The following is a 9,884-nucleotide window of genomic DNA, read 5'->3' as shown; positions in this document are numbered from 1 at the left end:
TATTGACCTATGAGGTGTTACTCATATGACCATGCTCATTTAACATACCTGCAAGCCTCAGAGCTAACATAATAAAATTGAAGACTTTAATAAATTAATGCTCTCTGCTACTCACCCCTTCAAAAAAAATTTTTACCATCCCCTTCAAAACTGTTTTTTAAACACTGAACAGGCACAGTGACGTGACTCATGAAAGGCATATCCGGAGCTTGCGGTGCAACTGAAATCTTTTTGGGGCAGCATAAAAGCTGCCTGAAGCTTTTAAGCTAGAGCTGTTGCACCACATGTTACAGGGAACTAGTTCATGAACATATGCATGCATGTTCACTTGGACTTCTGCTCAACATAAACGTAGGCTTTTTGCTATTTTGCAGACATCCCCAATTTATATAAAGCTACCTAGCGCTTTCCGGGAATTCACATGGCATTTGTAAATGACTCTGGCTTTCAACGATAGTTTAGCTACAATATTGAATCACAGACTGGTAAGACTATCTATGCATTGTATTTACTTTCCAAAAAAAAAAGAGTCTGATTATATTAATGCTTTTATGAGTACAACCTAATCGTTCAATCTGTGGAGAAGTGGTTGCTGTCATCGTTTATGTACAGAATTGTTAGGTCCCTGATTAAAGAGCACTTCATAAAAAAAGGGTTTTGTAACTGGTTCTTACTGCCAATTATTTATTATGGCTCGACAAAATTTAGAGTTATGGGGGAGTAAGTAGTTACACTTGGCAAACTGTTTGACATGTACAGTCGTCGAGGTCGAGAAGCCCAGCCGAGACATACCGGAATAGTGGAACACCATGCTTTCTAGGAGAAGTAAAAGTGACTGTACAGCATGCGGTACTGCTGATAAAATTTGCCCACTGTATGGACTTAAAACTTAACCACCTTGTATGAAATATTTTGAAAGTAAACTGTAACAAATAGGACCACAAATAAAAAAAAAATAAGTGGTCAGTTCTATATGCAGGTACTAAATTAGTGTATTTTAATACAGTAAAGCAAGACTGTTGTCCAAGCACAACTAGCTCATTATTACTTTTATCTGACAGTAACCACAACAGTTAGAAACTATTTGGCTGAAGTCCTGTGGTAACTTTTGTAGTATAAGCGGGTTCAGATTGTTAAGAAAGTTGGTGCCCAGCAACGTTTTCAACTACATTGCACGTTCATGTCCACTGTGATAACATCTTCAAATCGCAGGGGTAACGTATGGATTTCAAGCGTATGCCATATACTTGCACCCTGAGAGAACACAACAACGAAGAGTGCACGCATGCTTGACACAAATAATGAAATTTATGAAAAAGATGTAGCAGGTTTCGTCTCTTGGTGCAGATCCCTGCAGGCACTTACCTAATTCCCACCCCATTTTGCCAACAAGCAGCCCATGTAAAACGTTCGAACATGCGCTATTATGTCGGGTCATAACCAGTTTCCTCTAACCACCTTGCACTTAGTTCTGGCACGACATACGTTTCAAAGATCTGTTTCTTGCAAACTGTGTGAGTAATTGTAGACCATTCTTCAACAGTTATTTTTGTGCTTATTCGATAGGAAAACATGAGCTACAAATTTTCTAAGTTTCTAAAATATGAATGGTAATTGAATTGTGAATGGTAATCTACACCCAGCCTTAGCATATATTTCCTTTATAATCATTTTCAATTTGAGGCAAGGCACAAATTTTGAAGTACGACTGAAGCCTCTCATATGCATGTTTCGTTCATTTGAAGGTGCCATTTAACAATCTTGAATTAATCCTGCAATGAACTAACATCTGAATGCCTTGCGAATTGCCTGCCACAAAATATATTTTACTAGGTAAATTGTTCTGTGCTTGTTACACAAGCTGAAGATGATGACGATACTGACTGCCGCATCGTCACTGATGAGGCAGAAGATAGCGCGTGTACAATTTAGGTGCACACACGAGGCCCAATGTCAGTGCTACATTTCCCATTTAAACACGAGCGCGCGCAATATGTATGCTTTACCGCAATACACAGCGTGCACTTCACCGCAAGGCACGGCTGCCTTGCGGCACTGTTTAATTTTAAGAAGACGCTTAAGGTGGCAATTTTGAGCGAATATTTATAGTGCTCCCAACATATCTTCAACTTTATTTCTTTTTTTTCTTTGTATACACCCACAAGAAAAGACATAGCTTAGAAAACCGATTATCGTATTCGGCGACAACATATTTAAGCCACTTGGAAAATAACGTCGTGTGAACGCCTGGTAATAGTCCATCGCTTCCAACTTGTGCATTTCGTACCTGTCTCACGCAGTTACGCAAGAAGAAGCTTCAATGAAAGTTTTGGCGCAAGCATACACTTCACCGAAGCGACACATCGATCCTTACGCTACACACGCACTTACCAGACATACACGTACGGCATACATCCACAAATAGCATAACACACGGTGTTCATGATCGGGCAAGTCGTTACCACATTGCTTATAGACAGTATTACAGAACGAGACCACGTATTCATGCGCAGAGGCGGTTCTCGCGAATGCATGAGGCTCCCGCCCGCGAGTTTACAAAGGCGAGCGGATAAAGCCACCCAGAATGCACCGCGGGCCAACACTCTTGGAGGCTATGCATTTCCGCCGGCCTAACTGTGTCATCGCGCTGTCGCTCCCCGCACTTTCGTATAGTGTTGCAGCAGCCGCGCGGGGGGTCCCGCCCCTTGCTCGCAAAGGAAACCCCTCGCGGCTTTTGGACCTGCGGCGAGTTGAGTTGGATACTCGCGAAGAAATCGTGTGCGCCCACCTGTCGCCTCTCGCAACCGAAAGCCGGCTCGTTCATGACGCAAGTGGGCACTGGAACGACGTGATCAAGAAAAGGAAAACCCTCTACGATTGACATCTCGCAATCGGTTCATGTTTCAAGCAGTGCGCGCGCCTTGTATCGCCGCTGCGCTGCGCTCCTCGCTCTGCCCAACGTTTTGCCGGCCCGTTATCAACGATGTAAGTTTGGATGTTTACTAAGTCGTATGCAATCAACACAAAACGACGCGATCACGTACTTGTGCAAGCCTTGCCTCGTCGCTGGTCAGAAAGGGGCTTTCGGAAAAATCACACTCCGCTACGTCGCGGTCGTCACTTCAGGGTTAATTAGCTTTAGCTGATGCTCAGCACTGACTTCTAAGCTACGCATTATGAATAGGAACGTGCCATGCCACACGAAGACCTTCCAAACACCATTGTGCGGCTTAAAAAAAGTAAAGCTTTCGGCCTCGCCCGTTCATATATTCAACGCCTCCTTTGTATATTACACGGACAAGCTAATACGTCATCGTTAAGGCAAAAGAACGCCGCTGATTAAATATTGCTTATCGGTGCAAGTAAGGTTCGAACAAAAACAAAATTTTTATGGTGCGTCCTGCAGAAAAAAGCGCCCGTGTTTTCTTTTCTTTTTTGGCGCTTCAGTGCAGCATGCATGTGTAATGCGGTGAAGCTGTGAGGGCACGCGCAACTTTATAATATGCGACCGAGCACCTCGACATGGTGTTTTTCTCTTTTTTTTCTACAACCCGCCCTTGTCCAACAAGCAGTCATGCAAACTTGATGGCAAGTAAAAAAAACATACCTGGCCACTAGTGCCACATAGCCGTCACATGAAATTGAAATAAAAGCAGGAGTGCAGACCATGCATAGAGATACACTGGAGGATGTTCTAAAGTATAGACGCTGCTCTGAATGAAACATAGAGAACTTTGATGCTAGTGTCTGTGGCAGCTGCAGCGCACAGCACTTCAGCTAGCATGGCAGAGAAGGGTAGTACACGAATGTGTCTAATGTTCGTTCATTTAGCTCCGTGTGGCCTGGATTCGCTTTGCCACAAGACAAAGTTGAGCAAAGGTTTAAAATCAATGCATAGCTATAAACACAGCCACAAGTGCATGGGAAGCCTGCAAACACGAAAACTAGGCAAATCTGTGAAGTACCCATCATTCCCACGGCAACTAAACGACTGCAGTGCCAGAGTTACTTTTAGGAAACTATGAGACCATAAAAGTCACCCAGGATCTTGCAATTGCACCTTGTTTTATTTTTGCATCATTTAAAAACAACGCTTTGCTAATGAAATGCCATTCGAAGTATCACAGGATCATTGCTTGCTTAGACCCCTCATCATCCAACCTTGTATAGGTGAGAGCCAGTCCTTACGCATGTACCTGTTCAAATAAACATCCGTTCATGTGACTGCCTGATTTGTGCAAGGATTGTAAGATGCAATAAGACTTTACAATTCATTAGTATACACTTTAGAAACAGATATTGAATTCAATGCAGCAAATAGTTCAACTGCCTTTTGCAACACAGCATATGCCAGGTAGAAAATGCAGCAAAGGCAAATATATTCTGGAAATTGTTTTGCAAAGTCTTCACAGGCATGGTAGCAAATATATCGGTTAATGCCAGCAATGTCTATTTTCTGAGAAGCTCTAAAAAGCTCTTGCACGAGTTGTCTAAAATGCCTATACACCACTTCAGCCTATGAACTTGGCGTTTCACTGCAATGTAATGATAAAATCAGAGGAAATAGTAAACCGCCTGTAAGACTTATAAGCTGTTGTAAAAAGAAAAAGCAATATATTTCTTAATATTGAAGAAGCATTCTGAACAAAATTAGACCAACTGAGGCTGCCACAAGTGGCCTTGAAAATGTAAAAATACTTGCCAACATAAGTTGCTGGTCTAATGTGGAGGCCACGCATTTCAGTCAGCTGTACACATCGATGCTAAGTCTTTGTAATGTTATGAAAATATTCATAATAGCACCTATAGACACAACATAATACACCCAGTTTATTATGTCTTTTGGCATTGAGGATAAAAGATAGCTTATGCCTTTGCATACATTTCTAATATTTCTGCAGTTATGAAGATTAGAAGCTTGACGACTGCTGGCATACTAGTTTATGTTTCTCAAAGAGATGTGGACATCTAAAAATCCAGAAGCCCGAAATATAAATTTCAAAAAATTGCCCGCAGCTTCCCTCGGGGGAACACTGAGGAGGATGCGGAGCATATAATTGGTTAACGGGGTGTTAAAGTGCAACTTACTTGGGTCGATGGCTAAATTGGTTAACGTGGTTGTGAAATGGGGTGTTAAATTGCGACTTACTTGGGTCGATGGCTAAATTGGTTAACGTGGTTGTAGGAGGGGGTGTTAAATGAGTGAACACGTACACACGTATGCGAAAGGGCGGCGCTGGTCGAAGGGACGTCGATCATTGTGTTTGTGGATTCGTTGGCATTCATTTCACGGTGACTTCGGACGTCGACGCGCCGTACAAACCAACGGACGAGCGGAAACTGAGCGAGCGAGCGCCGACCTTGAGTATATATACAGCGCGACGGCGCATGCGCTGTCAGCTGTCGAATGTTCTCGATGGAGAAGCGCGCGCGCGGCACAGATGGCGACGGCGCGACGGCGCATGCGCTGTCAGCTGTCGAATGTTCTCGAAGGAGAAGCGCGCGCGGCACAGATGGTGGGCGCCGGCGCGACGGCGCATGCGCGCGCGTCAGCTGTCGAATATTTGAGAAGCGGTGCGGACGGCGCACTACAAGGCGCGAGTATAAGATGCTTCCGCATCTAAAAAGTGCGAGGGTATCCAAATGCAGAGCTGTGAAATGTTATGCTCACACCTCTCTTTAATCTCTATACGAAGTTTCGGTTCAGCAAGGCATTATACAAGTATCGATGTTCATATGCCTCATGACTGGCATGTGTATTTGCACAAGTTTTTCACTGCCATTCAGGGTTGTTGCAAGTACTGTACTGAGCATGTGTTCCTCTTTCCCCCTAAAATATCCCTGGTGACAGCACTGTTGCCAGCACCATAAATGAAGCAATGCAGGCAGTGACTACAGTGCCAAATGTATGAAACACCTCGACATTGAGGTCTCGTCATACAAACTAGCTAATCTCAAACTTTGCGAATGATTGGGCTACGGCCCAAGTGGTGCAAGGGTTTCTTGCGAGAAGAAAAAAAGTAATAAAAGTGAACTGCTCTCTTAGCCCTTTCAGATACCACCTACGAAGAACTGTATGTACTTGTGTGAAACTGACATTTCAAGGCACTCGATATTCTATTGCAACAAAAATAGCGGCATAACACGAGGTGCATTCAAAAAGAAACCAAACTTGTGCTTTACTGTAGTCTTTGACTTTGTTTCTCGGCCACAAGTATGGCCAAAAAAAAAATTTCATCTTGGAAGTGCCGCCTGCTGCCTTAGTCCATATCACAACTATGCGACATCTGGTGGAGGTGGTTTCTTTTATGTTCTGGGCGCCCCCATCAAGCCATGAACCCAGCTCCAGTGCCAAAAAAGATACCGACGCCGACCTTGAGCCTGTAATCTTCAACTTCTTCAAACATTAATGTTTTTTAGATTACTGCGTAATTTTTAATAAAATAACTAGTGGTAATGGCAGTTCATTTCTCCAATTTTACCTCAACACTGTAGCAGCTTGGTGCAGCACATGGCAAATAGATTTAAACATGCGTAAATGTAAGCAAACATGCACAAGAAGATATGCAGACATCTTGCTAACATACTAGGTAAATGTCCTACGCAATCGGGTCAACTCATATAAATAATTAGGTGTTCTTATCTCATTGAACTTACCTCAGGCACTTCACACTGAATATGTTACTAATAATGCCGATCACAAGTTAGGCTACATACATTGCACCTTCTCAAAACCCCGATATACACTAAAACTACTCCTATATGAAACATTATTACGTTTCAATCTTGAATATGCCTCTTCTGTGCGAGACCCTTGCCACGACAACTTGATTCACTTGTTTGTACAGAATAACTCCATCCACTTGAAACCTTCTCACTGTAATTGCATTGCTGGTATAACTTCAATTAAATCTAGCCGAAGCCTTGCTTCTTTTGCACCCCCTTGTAAAATATCCTATTTGGCTTCATTTCACGAATTATTCAGTCATACCACCCTGCATGACCAACTAATCCTGAATCCTCAGTACATATCCCATTGCAGTGACCTCGTCATAAGGTTGGCATCGCATTATGCAACTCCCAGTGTTTTCATCTTGTACATTGGTACATTGAAACCAACTACCTGAAGACATGTCACTATTAGTAATTGTTTTCCAATAAACTTTACTCAGTATTCTGTAATTATGCAAAATAGACTAACTAACATTCTGTATTTACAGGCTGAATTATGTATTATGTTTGTTGTCCTTACACAGCTAACATTGTGTAATGATGAGTTTATTCTTTGTTTAGTAACTTTATGCTGCATTTTCCTTGTCTACTTTGTAACCAGTCCCCTCTATTATGCCGTAAGGATTTTGAGAGTAAATAAAATAAAAATAAATATGCAACTGTATGCTGCAAAACGAAGTTAAATAAAGAGATTAGAAAGTAAATATATATTGATGTTTCTTAGCCCCTACAAATACAAATAGAAAAATCAAGGGGTGTACACAATTGTGTACATAGCCTGTCAAACGGTTGACATTCACCCAGCATTCCTTGCAAGCACTGAAAGCCGATGATTCAGTTCTTTTTATGCCAACTTAGTCGGACATCAGGGGTTGGCACTACTTTAAGAAGTGGAGTTCGCTTGTTTGAGATTAAACAAAACCAACTTCATGCTTCAAAAACTAACATTTTTCAGGCAAAGTAACATGAAGTATCAACATTTTTAGGCTTGCTCTTGTAATTATTACAGTTCATTTATAATTTTAGCGAGGTAAAAGGTTAAATTATGTGACAGCTTTGTGTTAGTAACAACAACAAAGCATTCAGAAATACTACACAAAGGCAGCTGCTGTCCCTATCACAGTACATGTTCACAATGAGGAGAACGTTACAATACCTTGTGTAGCACAAGTGAGAAAAAGACTCGACAGGTTTTCACACAACCAATGTTTTCTTTATTTTCTGTCCCCCTCGCGCCAGTATTGCTGCTGCATCGCACGTGATCACGTGCATCCCCTTCTTCCATCACGACGCGATCCCCTTGCTGTTGGTGGCAACTACAACCCAGTGGCATTCAAGCCCTTAGCACCGAGGTTTGGTGGCCAGCCTGCAAGTAGGAAAGATACCAAAGTGTTTTTAAGTATCGCGTTCTGCGACCTGCTTTCAAGTCAATTTTTATTCTAGTTTCTCAGAACTTTGCAAGGAAATATGAGGAAATGGAAACAGTCAGCAATCCTAGATGTATCAGAACTATAGTACAAGTAAAAAGGAAGGCAGGAAATTGAACACACAGAGAAGCACACAAGCAGCACAATAAAGAGGACCCCAAGACAATGCATACAACACCATGAGAAGTGCATTGTGGATGACATATTTTGATCATTAAGCTTACCAGATATATTTTCGGCAAGCAGCACACCTACAGGGTACTGCACATGGAGATGCATGTCAACTGTGGGCACACAGTATTGAGTTAACATGGCTCACATTTTTCTATGCTTCATGGGCATGTAGGACTGCCTTGTGGGGGTGCGCGGCAATGGATGGTGGCGCTTGTGCGCTGAGAAGCAGCAAAGGTGGCTCAATAAGGAATGAAAGCACCATTTGCAAGAAAAAAAAAAGGGAGTTCAATTATTTTGTATTAACGGCGTGTTACTATTATGTCTTTATTGTACCAAACTCATGAAAATGAACATTGGTGATTTTATTATTTACAAGTAAGCAAATACACAAGTGAAATAAAAACTGTCTGTTTGCAACATTTTTCACACACCCTACGGGCATTGAGAGACCATCTGGAGCTTCTGGTGGGTAGGGCACAATGACGATAAATCTATTCTAGCTTTATTTAGCGCTCATAAGTATGTAGGATGACTGCCAGTTGGGCGTGTTGGTAAAGGTTCATGATGAAACAAGTGCAAACAAGTGCAGTGTCCTCTCCGAGTCTGGGCTCATAAGTAATTTAGTCATTCAAATGCAAGCTCTGAAGGCCAGAATGCAAGGCAGCACCCCAAGTAAGTCTTTCACTTTCAAGTGACTATGATAGTCCTCCACTGCTTTGCTGTTTTGTATCGCAATAAAAACCATACGTCTGAAGTGTCCAACATTCCAACGGCTTCTCTGGCGAGTGTGTAGAAATCCTCGGAAAAAATTTTTTATTCTGCGTTCAGTCTTCTTCCATCGGAGTGATGAACGCCCGGAACGATGGCTGGTGGACGTGATCACAGTGGTGTGAAAGTCTAAAACTGAAACCGTGTGCAGTTTTTGCAAGGCCTTCACCAATAATACTACATACACCGTACTGGTCGTATAAAGCATGGAAATTGTCAGATAATGTATTACTGAAGTTTCTCCAGCTTTGTTTAGTTAGCCTCAAAAACCACCACAGTTGAGGGGAAGAGTTTGTTCCAGCAACACTGGTACGCCAGCATTGTGAAACGAACTGTAGTGGTTTTACTCCTGCCAAGTGTGCATGCAACTAAAACAAACATGAAATGTCCTTCACAAAACAGCAGAATGTCCCCGCTGTCTTGCAGTTGTGTTTAGGTGTTCTGCGATGCATATGGGATGAGAGCCAGCATGGGCAACATGATTAAGCGAAACGTGATGGCAAAATGTTCTCCAATGTTAGAACTTTGATAAGTACTGTTGTGCACTTTAAGCACAAATGATCGCGCAACATTACTAGATGACACTGGACCCACGGGCAAGGTTTGAAAATTTACTGAAATCAGTTGTGCTAATACTTGCCAAAGACTTTTTGTTGTTGTTGTTGAGAGCGGCGCCAGGCGCAGCACTCGCTTTTCTCCGCCGTAGGCAAGCACGCGACCGTCTCGCCGGCAGTGCCACGGTGCCTCTTTGAACGCGTGATAAAACAAGCAAAAGTGCTCTCT

The sequence above is a fragment of the Rhipicephalus microplus genome, chromosome 3 (genome assembly GCF_043290135.1).
Source record: "Rhipicephalus microplus isolate Deutch F79 chromosome 3, USDA_Rmic, whole genome shotgun sequence".
NCBI lineage: Eukaryota > Metazoa > Arthropoda > Arachnida > Ixodida > Ixodidae > Rhipicephalus > Rhipicephalus microplus.
This window is presented reverse-complemented; position numbering follows the sequence as displayed.